We start from the raw sequence: 13491 nt of genomic DNA on the forward strand, positions 1-13491 counted from the left end.
GCCTCAACTAGGGATGAAGAATTTATTTGATGCCATCTATCTTACATGCTCTTCTACCATCTAATATAATAAATTGTAGGAGAATACCCAAAGGAGATGTCCTATAAGCAAATAAAAAGCAAGTAATAGTTCTACAAAATCCCTCAAGATCCAATCCAAAACAAAAATAGTCCATATCCAAACTTTGGTAGAGACCTCCAAGGAAGATATAAACTTGTTCTTGCAAGCCACCAAGAAATCTCCTTGTTTCCCAAGACACAACTACTAGTTCTTCTCAAACTTCACTCCTCTTCCACGTCCTAATCTCTAATCTAGATGATTATGACTTAAGACTCCACAAGACCCCTCTACTTATACCTAACTAAGTCACAAGTTGGCCTAGTAAGTTAATAATTAAATTAACCCTTAAGTTAAATACATGTCGAGCCACAAGTTAATCGCCAACATATATTAAATACTAAATGTCTTAAGAGGATTACAACACTAATTAAATACACATAGAAAAATAACCAAGACCCAAATAGGTCCACACTAACTCCCACAATCATTCCACATCATGGCCTCAATCTTCATACAATAAATGCACCAAGTTAGTTGAACCAATCCATGAGAGCTCCATTCTACAAGCCACACTATCGAGTGTCATTAACCACCATAAGCATTTTTGAGCTCCAACAAGCATTATCGAGAAAATTTATATGTTGATAAACTATATGTGATGAGCTCCTTTAGTGACTAAGTTCCCTTTAGTGACTAAGCACCTTGGCCAACACTACACCTAGTAATGATTGAGCACCACTCCTTTGGTAACTGATTCCACAAATCTAAAGCCAAAATCCCTCCAAAATGCAAGATTGCTAACTATAGTAGGATGTTCTTGCATTAGACACCCTAGTTATGAAAAGATGTTAGATATCTAGATGAACATCTTTTGGGATTCAACACATAAACCCTAAGTTGGTTCTTCACATACATCTTCTTCATCTCTTCAACTTGTACATACCCTTTCCCTTGTTCTACTTCTTCTTTGCATCCATGCTCAATGTACAATGGGTTTTCTTTCCATGTTGATCTCTAACCCTCTTAGAATCCTTCAACTCAACTTAGCTACTAATGCTCAGGTTGCTTTTACCAAGTTCTTCATTCTACAAAGAAATCAAGAAATGCTTCTTGTCACCTTTCTCAATAGTAATCACATTCTTGACATGATCATGCATAGCCCTACAATCATATTGCCAAGGCCTACCAAGTAATATGGGACAACTATTCATGTCCACAATGTCACACAACATACAATCCTTATAATTTCAAATCTAGAAATCAACAAGGTATTGCTCCCTCATTTCCAACACATGGTCATCTTGTAGCCAACCAATTCTATAAGTAGAAGGATGTCTCATTCTCTTCAAACCAAGTTTATGAACCATCTCCTTAGAAACAAGGATATTTGTACTACCACCATCCATAATCACATTGCAGACTTTACCACCAAACTAACAGTGAGTCCTTATCAAATTACTCCTTTGACTAGGTTCTAGTGTCCTTTTACCAACCAATGTTGGTTGAGAAAACAAACTTTGACCTTGGCTAGGCTCATTTATATGATCTTCAACCTTGTTCACAACAAAAAATCTTCTATCACCAAATTTAGGACATTCATAATCTCTATGTCCTTCACCACAATGAAAAAAAGGACCTTAAATTCACCTCTACCTGTCCTCTTCCTTTGCGCAACATATTTTAGTTCATCTTATGTCATTTTTTTATCCTTTTCCACACACACACACACACACACACACACATATACATATATACATATATTTATATATGTATACAAACACATATGTATGTATACAAATGTACATACATACATACACACACACACACACACACACACACACACACACACACACACACACACACACACACACACACACACAGATATATATATATCATCTCATGCTTTTCACTAACACTATTAAATATTTCTATCTTGTATGAGCTTCCTAGAATGAGTAAAAGTTCTACATAAACCATACGCATTATATCTTGTATAATCAATGTTATTAATCTCTTTGCTAAGAATTTTTCAATTTACTTTTTCATTTCATACTTATAACCAATCCACACATCCGCCTTCAAAATAGTAGAAAAAGTGAAAAATACTATCTTTAGCCATGCATGATTCAAACTCTACAAATTTCATTAAGAACAAAAAAAATGCACTAGCTTCTAATATATTCATGTGCAATGAGGTCAAAAATTTTATCCACTTTAAGCAATCTATAAATGTAAGCTTTGTTGAAATGTAAGTGGATCTTGAAGTCTTAAAGTCTTTAATCAAAATACATAGAGGAGAGTATTCCCAATAGATTATACCTCATCTTTCCTATTGCTATAGATTAATCTATGATACCAAACCATCACTTTGTGTCTATATTTTAAGAAAGAGATATTTTTCTATGATTTTTTTAGCCAAGACAAGTTGTAGAGTGAAAAGGAATTAAGTCTAAGATGATTACTATATGTTAAGTATAAATTGATGGTGGACTGGAGTGTTGGTATGTAGTGTTGGTATGCAAGAACAATGCATGGTAGAAGACTTAGATTAGATTATTTTATAGAATTTGGGACTCTTTTTAGTCATTTTTTGCTGGTAGCTAGTGTGTGGCATTTGGATAATAATTTTTTGGGGCCGACTAGATAGTGTAGTGGGTAATATGGATTGACAAGTGTTGATTTTTTTATCTTAGCATAGATCTTGATGTTAATAAATGTTATATACTTGTAATAGGTAATGTACATACTTTAGCATTAGTTGATGTGATTATTTTTAGACTAGGGAAGTCCTAATAGGTTGACCTAAATTTGTTATTGTATCTCTACAGAGTAATGAAATTACTTTTATTGTAATATGATAGTATGGAATGGATTGATGCAATTCTTGGTGTTGGATATTAAAAAAGAGTTGAACACAGATCAAGTACTTTGATAGAATAGTGCAGGAGCACCTAGGTAGGCTAAATGGTAGACCTAGGGCTTCTTTGGTTTTATTGTCTTGTAGTGATTCTAGCTACATCACTAGAGTAATAAATGGATCAACTTGGTCCTAAGGTGAGGTTGAATAGGTTTGAAGAATCCCACAATGCAATATTGCTCCTAATTTCTCAAAAAGTGCTCATTTGGATCCATAGAGAATTTTAAGGTTTTCAATAGAAAATAGGATAATTAAGTGTTTTAGGGTCCTTATGAGGTGTTTTGGATTGATCTTAGGCCTACTAGAAAGTTTGGTAGAAAGTAGAGCAAGTTTGGGTAGAAAATTTGCGAAATTGCAAAAATAGCTCATTTTTTGCAAAGTTGGCATTGACAACATTTGCAACATTTATGCAAACAGAGAAAATTCTTCATGGGATCACTTCAAAAACTTAAAGTAGTTGGAAATTTAAATTCCAAGCCTATATAAGGTCAAACTCAACCTTTTCAAGAGGTGGGAAGAAGGAGAAATGATATTGTAAAGAATGTAATCAACATTTTTCATTATTACATAAATTTCTTGTTTTGAGTTTTTTTTTCATGCTTGCATGGATAGACTTAGGGTTTTATAAGTTGGAAGTGGTAGTAGAGGTTGTAATTCATTTTTTTTGTTTTATAAAGTTTTGTGTGTTCAAATAAATTATCTTGTAAGTTAGCAAGTTGTTGTTTTGAATTGGGTAGCCAACACAAAATGGAGTCTTAGAGCCATTTCCCACTGTATGAAATTTACAAGCTCTGGGATTTGGATCTAGACTCATTTTACATTATTTATAAAAAAGGAGAGCCCATGGGAATCATGTCAAGCATTTTTAGTATGATGCCCTAGGCAATCAAACCATGTTTGGTTAGGGATCACAAATCTTAAAAAGAGCATTTGGAGTGGATTGAAAGGTTTGATTCTTCAATAGAAGAATGTGGTGAGTACTTGGTGAGGGATAACTCTAATCCATATTATCATTCTTGGTAAGGACTTTTAGGAGGTTTAAAACCCGAACAACACCAAAATCCTTGAAACCCTCAAATTAAGCCTAAAATTGTGCTTGGGCTATATGGACAAGTTGGGGGCTTAAGGGTTACAAAGTCTCCAAGTAATTTGAAAAATGTATCCAAAAAGGTGATTTATTTTCCCTTTTAATGGTTTTTTCAAAAATATCTTAGTTTTAGTGAATTTGGAGGGCTAATTCTTGTAGCCTTTTTCCAAGCAACTGAGTACAAATTGACTTGTGGATTGTAATTTGAATAGGGTTTTGCACATGTTTTGGGTGTAGTATGTTGATGAGTAACTTAAGGCATACCTAGTTATTCATTTGACCAAATGGAAAGGTCCAAGGAGTGTTGCGATTATTTGTGTGTTTGTGGAAGTTTGAGCAATCTTGTACTAAGTTGTTGATGTGCACCAATTGAAGAGGTTGGATCTCTTTGATGGAATCCTTAGAGTCATAGGGTGTGAAAGAAACAATATTTTATTAGGTGGAAGACCTAAGAAGACCTTAGAGAGCTTACATTTTGTGAGCAAGATTGGTTATCACATCATAGAAGGATGAGTGAAGTCTATCATTATTCCTTGAGTGCCTTGATGGAGCTATAGAGGCAATTGATTTTTCATCAGTCAAATGATTAAAGATGAATTTAATCTTCTCTTTTGGATGGAAACTCCTCTCAAAGGTGGCTTTAACCTTCACCATTCAAAAACTACCTTCATGTAGTGAGACTTTTGTTCTCATCATCTCCTATTAGGGTTAAAAGACATTTTTAAAATAACTTGTCCTTTAATAGGGAATAATGTACCAGATGTTTTGTATCAATATTTAACATGCTTAGGTTTCCTCACAGGGACACTATTACATTAGCACATGATCTTGTGGGTATCATCCCCACTAGGATTTTCTTGGATAAAGAAATCATGAGCTCTCATGTTCATATTTTTTTGCACAACTATATTATTCATTGGTGATTTGGTTGAAGAGTCGACTTTTATTATTAAGAATTAGTATCAAAACTTGTGGTCCTTTTGGATAAATATTGACTAGTTGAGGATATCCAAAATAAACAGTTATAGGAAAGAAAATCCTAAATTTGATGGTAAACTTTTTGAAAATTGGAGTAATAAGATGAAAAAGGATCTGATCTTCTTAGGTAGTGAGTATTGGTTGATCATAAAGAACAAGGAAGATTTGAAGAATATGTTAAAGCTATAGCTTCAATTAGATTGATTTGATATACATTATTATTATTGGTAAATAATCATTTATTATATATACATATTAATGTATATATAATATATATTATTATATATCATATTATTATTATTATAATTATATATATATAGACATGTGTGTTTGTATTTGTTATTGAATAGATTGTCTTCCCCTTTTTGAAAGTTAAATAACTTGCTCTATACCCAAGATGGGAGACCAATGAAGCTCACAATAGTTGGGTAAATGATTCTTTAACTATTTACCTTTGAACTTAAGAGGTACAACTCCCTCTAATATATTATCAATGAATTTATATTTAAAGCAAGATAAACACCTACACACACTTTTCCTAGAAAGTGCCTAAGGATCTCTTGCACACTCTTGGGTATGGAGATAAAATCTATAACTTCTAGAATATAAATTGACTAAGAAAAATAGTCTTCTCAACATTGAATAAAACTTCAAGAAACTATTGAACTACTCTAAATGCATAAAAAATGTGATAACTAAGAACATATGAACAAAAATTCAAAATTGTAATCATTGCCATGAATTATCAAGACAATGATTCACAAAGTAACCACCACATCAAAGATCAAGCACAGAGTTTTGAACCATAATATGTATTTATAGATATATAAATGTAACTTCCAAGCCCAAAGTCTTAAAAAAAACATTTACATTATCATATTTACTTTTCACTAATAACCATCCAAAAATATCAAACTAAAACTACTATTAAGACTATCTCCTCTCTATCTAAAAGATAACCCTTAATTGGGTTTATACTCCAACATATATAGTTTTAGAATCTAATAGGCCTCCATCAAAACCCACCCATCTCAATTAAAAACATTTATTAAACATAACAAGCTAAAATAATTTGAAAAAGAGAAATAAAAAAGGACAGTTGCCATGCAACTAAGCTTCTTCATTCAGCTTATCATCCTCTAATGTGGTTTTCTTAATCAACTCCCATCTCTGAAAAGCAATTGTGAACTCTTCAGCTACATGAGAGTGTGAGTTCTTTAGGCTAAGCAATTTTGACCTACAATCATCATTTTACTGCTTTAGCTCCTTAATCATTTTTCTCTATTTGAGCATGAGCTCCTTGTTCAAATAAAACATAGACTCTAAATTAGCCATAACATTCAAATCTTGAGAAGTAGGAGTGTTGTTGTCTCTAACTTGAACATGACCTCTTGAAAATTCCTTACTAAGGTTTTTGAATTTTCATTTCCATGCTCAAACTACAAGATACTAGTAGGGTTGATTATTTGCATGTCCTTCAAGATTCCTTTATGTATCTCTTTGATCTCATTCTAAATTGCCTACATTTCCTTAAAGGCATCTTTATAAAGGGATTCTTTCCAACCCATGTTGGTTTTCAATATGGAAAGCATACATGGCTCCATAGTCTTCATGTGATTTTTAGAGATAAATTTCATCATGCCATATTTTTCTACCTCAAGTAGTTGAAAAAAAATAGTCCAACATCAACTTTGATTCATTTCCCACACAAGGATGAGAGTTTGGATTTCTCTAAGTAACATCTTTCCAGTTGTATATGAAGTGGTAAAATCCAAACTAAATTTACCTCCATCCTTCTCAATAGACCCTATCCAATTGCCCATTATCTCTAGAAATAGTTTTCCTATTTACATCTATTTGACTAATTAATGGTTGTTAGAAGAGTTATGATCAAAGTATTGTGGAACCACGATTAAGGGAAGTGTACCAACATTCATCAAAGAATCCATATATTTGGTGATAGTTATGACCAATAATTTTAGCTCTCTTTTCTCCTTACTATCATTTTCTAATTGAGTCAACATGTGGTTAGCAAAGAACTTAATGATGTGATTGCTAGTATCCTTGGTAAGGTCTCCCAAATCTATGGTGGTGACCTTAAAATCTTTAGCTTCTACTTTATATGAACCCTTCTTAGAAGTATTACCTTCCCTATGATAGTGACTTTGGTTAGGAGGGCATTATTTTTTAAACTTGGTGACTATATCCTTAACGGACGTGGAAATAGGTTTGAAGCTATGCTTCTTAGTTACACAATTAGATAGCCAAGGATGTATGGTATTGGTGATAATCACCCCTTCATTTATTCTAGGGGGAGTCTTGAAGCTTCACTAAATCATGGTTGCAGTATCTACCAATAATGTTTCCATCTCTTGATCACTTGACAACTTGAGATTATCTCCTTTATAGTGCTCTTGATCCATATGTTTGGGCCCTTGAACTACTATATGAACTTGCATTGTAGACCTAGTTTTGGACTTGGTTCTAAGGGTTATTAGCTAGTTTGGTGGTATCACTCTTTTATTCCTCTTAACTATAGAAACACAACCTAAATCATTGGATGAAAGGGAGATGTCAAAAGTCAAAGATATAGAGAAAGAAATAATCTTTGTACATTTTTCAATTTACATCATACTAGTTGGCCTGGTCCTCTTTCCTCTTAACCAAATGTCTTTCTAATCTAGTATGGATCCTCCTCATCTCTATTCTAGTCAACCTTAGGTTGAATCTCTATAATCCTTTCTCTATAACTAGGTTCAATGAATTTTGAAGCATCTTCAATAAACCCTTCCAGTTTGAACTTTAACTTAAGTGGGGTGATTTGAGAAAATGTAAGCCTTGAGTGATCTCCTTTAGCAATCTCTTATTCAATATTGTAGTCTTCCCACAAATCTTCAAGGTGAGGCAATTGTTGAACCTGATCTCCTACACCAAGAACTAGTCTTGAGAACCTCTTATTATCAAAAGCTCTCCTTTGTTGATAAAACCCTAAATTGAAGTTCAATAGGTTTCTCCTAATTACTAAAGCATTGATCATCATGTTGCAAGATAAAGAGTCAATTTTAATGGGGAATACAAATTCATATTTCTCTTTAGGAAGGTTGTTTTTAACCATAGAGAACATTTATCTACATATTTCAGCTAGGACAAAGAAATATGAAGCATATTGTGGTAACTTAATTGGTTCTTCCTCAAAAACCCCTATTCTAAAATAGGCGAACCTAGGGCTAAATGTAAAAAACTTCCATATATTTGAATTAATCTTGGAGCTTCCAAGTACATCCTTCGCATGGGGCTTTTAGCAAGGTTAATGTATACATTTCCCAAAAACATCATGTAGCCTCCTAAAATCTTCTAATACCATATCTTTCCTTAGCAAGGGAAAATAATGATATGTAGTAATGTCTTCACTCAGAGGTTCATGAGGAATAGTAGTGAGATCACTCACACATGCAAGACAATAATTTAGATAGGAAGACATATTAAATTATTGTTTGGAGGTTTGTGAGTGATTAAGTTGGCTCCTTAGTGAACTGGCTATCAACTTGTCCCAATCAAGAAATTGTTTATTTGTCAAAATCCAAAACATTAGCTATCCCTCTTACTCTATGCAATAAAACTATTAAGTTGTGTATATGGGGCTTCCAAATCTTTCCTCTGAAAGGAAAATGAAATTATAGAAGTAGAAAGGAAGATTTTTTTAACCCTCACTTGTAAGTAGCTAAAAAACCAAAGTACTTCTACTTCATCTCCACATTTTACTCATGGTTTCTCATAGAGTACAATAACAAGAAAAGAACTTTAGACTCAATTTTAAATAAAATTGAGCATACTAGGGAAAGAACTACCAAATCATGAGGTTTTAATGGAGATATTATTTCGGGCTAGTATACATGCTTCAAGGAGTAATGATATTTCTTCATTAAATTCTCATATTGAGGGAAATGTTGCTACTATCGTTAGTATTCTTCTGAAAACATGATTTAGCTTTCAGTAAAAGATTTGGTCTTTTTTCCACTTACATTACTAGCTTGTTTCTGTACTAGTGATAATGATTCCTAGGAGATGCTTCATCATCATCAAGACATCATTTCCTAAGCCATCATGATAGTTATCTCATCAATCATTGATTACTTTCTTGAGTGTTGATTCTCAGTGATAGAACTATTTTAAAGTACTTTGAACCTTGGTTCAAAGAGGTTAAAATTCATTCAAGGGTAAGTAAATGACTTTTTTATAGGTCTCACCTGGAAAGAAAAAGTTATTCCAAAAACCTTTGGTTGAACTAGTTTGAACTAATTTGAACCTTAATTCAAAGAGATTCAAAAAGGTTCAAAAGAACTATTCAAAAAAATTTCCACAACAAGGCTTGACTTTATGATCTTAAGTCAAAAACATCTATAGGGGTGGCAAAACATAGTTAAAAAAGGAAGTCTTTAGAGAGTGAAGATAAAAATAGAGGATTAATTTTGGTGACTCAAAACTAGGGCAAACATGGGCTTTGACTAGGGACTATATTCATGGAGCACATAGAGAACTCAAGTTGCAGGAAACAAAAACTGACTGCAAGGGAAAGAAAGAGAAAAAAAGCACAACAAAGCAAGAATAAAAAACCAAAGGTTATTTACAAGAGGGAAGGACACAATAAAGAAATTATGACTTGAGAAATTTTAGGTCTTTCCGATTATAAGTGAAGGGAAAATGAATGCGATCTAGGTAACTCAATCAAAACACACTTGAACCAGTGACCTCTAGTAAAAAAAATGGGCATTTCCACAAAGAATCAAACCTTCCATGTGCTTTGTCTAGTTCTCTTTTCCTATCACACAGTAAAATTTTGTCACTTTTCATGAAATTTTGAGCCTTGGCCTTCACATCAAAGATTTGTTTAACTTTCATCTGATGCTTAGTGATGTGATCTACCAACTTATCTCTTTCTTCTTCAAGTTTAGTTAGGTAAATTACTCTTTTCTCTAAAGAGTGCTGAAAAAATAGATCTTTGATCACTAATTGTAACTTTAAAATAGACAATTCTAGTGGTAGGGACACTTGTGCTCCTACTCCATCGAAAAGTTCAAAAGGTGTTATTCTAATAGCCCTTTTTGGTGTGATCTCGTCAACCCATGATGCCTCATACAATTTCTTATGCAATTTTTGAGCATTGTGACTCACTAACTTCTTCATTATCATGATCAAATTTTTGTTACTGGATTCTATCTATCCATTACCCTAAGGAAAGTAATCCAGAAGAATGAGATAGAGATATATTATGCTCATAATAAAACATTGAAATACCTTCCAAGGAGAAATATGTAGCATTGTCTACAACTATTATGTAATGGATCCTGAGTCTAATTAAAATATAATTTTGATGTAGGTGCATCCTAGGTGTCAGAGCAATCTTGCATCACCAAAAAAATATTTTCTTTTCAGTATTTTCTATTTTAATAAGGACTAGTAGATAGGGTGGTTACTATTTATGGGAACTTACTATTTTTAGTAAGTTTTTTATATGAGCTCAGAATGTTCTCATTTTCTACAAGAATGTTCATTTTAGAGTTATAAGCCTAGAATAAAAATCTCATTTCTCAAGCTTAAGTATTAGAGAAGTTATTACAAATTTTTAGTGGAAACATTTGTAGAAAAATCTATAGACTTATTGTTGGAGACCTTAGAGTACCCAGATGAGGTCCAAAAAATTGATGGAAGGGTGCTTGCACAATTTCAAGACTATAGATTAGGATCCAACATTTTTTGATAGTGGTTATAATAGCCAATCGAAGCAATGGTTTGAGAGTTATGGACTTCCAAAGTTGGGCCACCTAAAATATCTAAAATAATTGTCAAAGATGTATTTGGTTGAATCTAAATGTATTTTTAGGGTCTATCAGCCCTAGGTATTAAGTTTCATTGTCTAGAACCTTTCCAAGTGGCATAAAATTGCCTATTTAAGAGAGGCCCAAACATTGTCTAGAATAGCTCTGGGTGATAGTGTGTAGCTTGTCTTGGAAATTATTGTAATGAAGGCACCCATGTGGGTTAGCATATTGTACTTGTGAATTTTGTAATTTCACATTTGAGGCATGAATAAGAAGTACATATTTTATTCTTGCATTTGTTGTTGTTTCTTTGTTTTTGTTATGTGTTTATACTATTAACGGGAGCACCCTTCATCAAGTGGTATTAGAGCTAGAGTTCTTGAGTGTGTGGATAGATTGCTGACTATAAGGCAACTTATACCAAGACTATAGTTTGGGTTGAGCATGTAGACAGATTACTGATTGTGAGGCAATTTTCTCTAGGGCTTTAATGAAACTGCAAAAATGCCTCCACAAAGAGAGCATGGTGGAAGAGCTACAGGTGTTACACCCAAGGGTTTTTGAACCCTCCAAAGACAAATGCAAGTATTGGAAGAAAAAACATGTAGAGAAATGAATCTTCTTATAAGAGATGAAAGCAAGAATGAGGATGAAGTGGAAGAAAATGCCAAAGAAGAGGCAACTCTAAATCCAGAGGAAGAGAGACATTTTAGGGCCATCTCCAAGATTAGAAAAGGACCAATATTTTTAGTTCCCACATTTTTAAGAAATCTTAACCTAGAGGAGTTGATCAATGGGATCAATGAACTAGAGGAGTACTTTGAAAATGAAGATATTGAAGATCCTGATAGGGTCAAGTTTGTGAAGGTGAAACTGAAGGGACACACAAAGATCTGATGGCAAGAGGTTTAGTTGGAGTGAAACATAAAGTGAAAGATAAAAATCACCATATGGGAATAAATGATAGCTAAACTAAAGACACAATTAATTTCTATGGATTATGAGCTTGATCTATTGAAGAAAATGCAAGCATTGAAGCAAGTGGAATAATCTATTCAAGAGTATACCAAAAAGTTCTATCAAGTTCTCATTAGAACTAGCCATGCAAAAGTCGATATGGAGAAAGTGGTTCGTTATCTTAAGGGATTAAGGTCAAGCATTCATGATGAGTTGAGTCTAGTTTGAATGAATAGTATTGAAGAGGCATACCAATTTTCCCTAAATGTTGAGGAGAAACTGAGCAAGATGTTTGACAAGAATAGTGGAAGAGATCTTGATGGAAGATCTAGCAGATGATCTTATGGAGGCTATAATGATGATCAAAAGAACAAGAATGAGGCTAGGATTAGTGGTTATAACCAAAGGGAAACAATTCTAATCATTTCTATGATCAGAATAGTAGAGATCAGAGAGGAAGAGGCAGAGGACAAGAATCTGGAAGAGGAGGCTTCTATGGGAAATGTTTTCACTGCAGAGAAGAAGGGCATATAGAATTTGAATGTACCTAATGCAAAGGAAAGATAGATCAAAAATTAAAATTCTAGGCTAGAGTTGCACATGTTGATGAAGATGCAAGATCATCACATTCTGAAGATGTTGAATGAAGAGAAGTCCTAGTTAATAGAAGAGTCTTGCTAAGTGGTGAGAATGAACCTAATTAGAGAAGGAGCTTGTTTTGCATAACGTTCAAATGTGAAGATAAGTGTTGTGATGTGATTATTGATGGTGGAAGTATTGACAGTTTGGTGTTAGAAATTATGGTAACCAAGTTGAAACTGAAGAAACAAAAGCACCCACATCAATATGGTATTGCTTGGGTGCAAGATGACTACAAGTGTTGGAAATATTCAAGATATGACAAGTTACTAAGAGGGGAGGGGTGAATCAGTAACTTCTAAAATTTCAAACAATAAAACTGTATACTGATATATTCATCATTCATCCAAGTAACCTATTGTAAGCATGAAACAAAATCATTTGCAACACTTGAACACACAGATTTGGTGACCCAAAAACCTTCCAAATAGAAAGTAAAACTGGGGTGGGGATGAAACCCACAAGCTTCGTTACTGCAGTATGAAGTTGGCCAGTTAAGGCTTACAATGACCACTTCTGGTGAACTGCCCTGTTAGGAGCACAAAGGATTGCTAGATCCACCTTGTTAGAGGATTTCCAAACATACAATAAAGTATGCACTCTGTTAGGAGATTTACAAAAGACTGTTAAGTCTACCTTGTTAAAGGATTTGCAAAAACTGATTCACCTGTTAGAATGAAACAGTGGATCTGATTACAACTGATTGCTGATAAGATCTGCTATGCTCTGATTCACCTTGATGTGATAGATAAAACTTTTCTGCTTCAAAAACTAGACCTGCTGAATATCTTCACAATTCAGCCCACATACTTTCGCACGCATGTATTTCTTTTGCACTTTCACACATTCGCACTTTCACATTTCCACTCATTACCATTTCCATAACTGTTGTTTGAATGATACAATACATTGCATATATATACTATCCATATAAATAATACATGCAAGGTTGGCTAAACAATACATGCAAGGTCGGCTAAAACAACAAGTGCAAATCTCTATACAAAGTCGGCCCAAGGTAAAAACTCGGGTTC

The sequence above is a fragment of the Cupressus sempervirens genome, chromosome 2 (genome assembly GCF_028749045.1).
Source record: "Cupressus sempervirens isolate cs-2001-9-10 chromosome 2, ASM2874904v1, whole genome shotgun sequence".
Classification (NCBI taxonomy): Eukaryota; Viridiplantae; Streptophyta; class Pinopsida; order Cupressales; family Cupressaceae; genus Cupressus; species Cupressus sempervirens.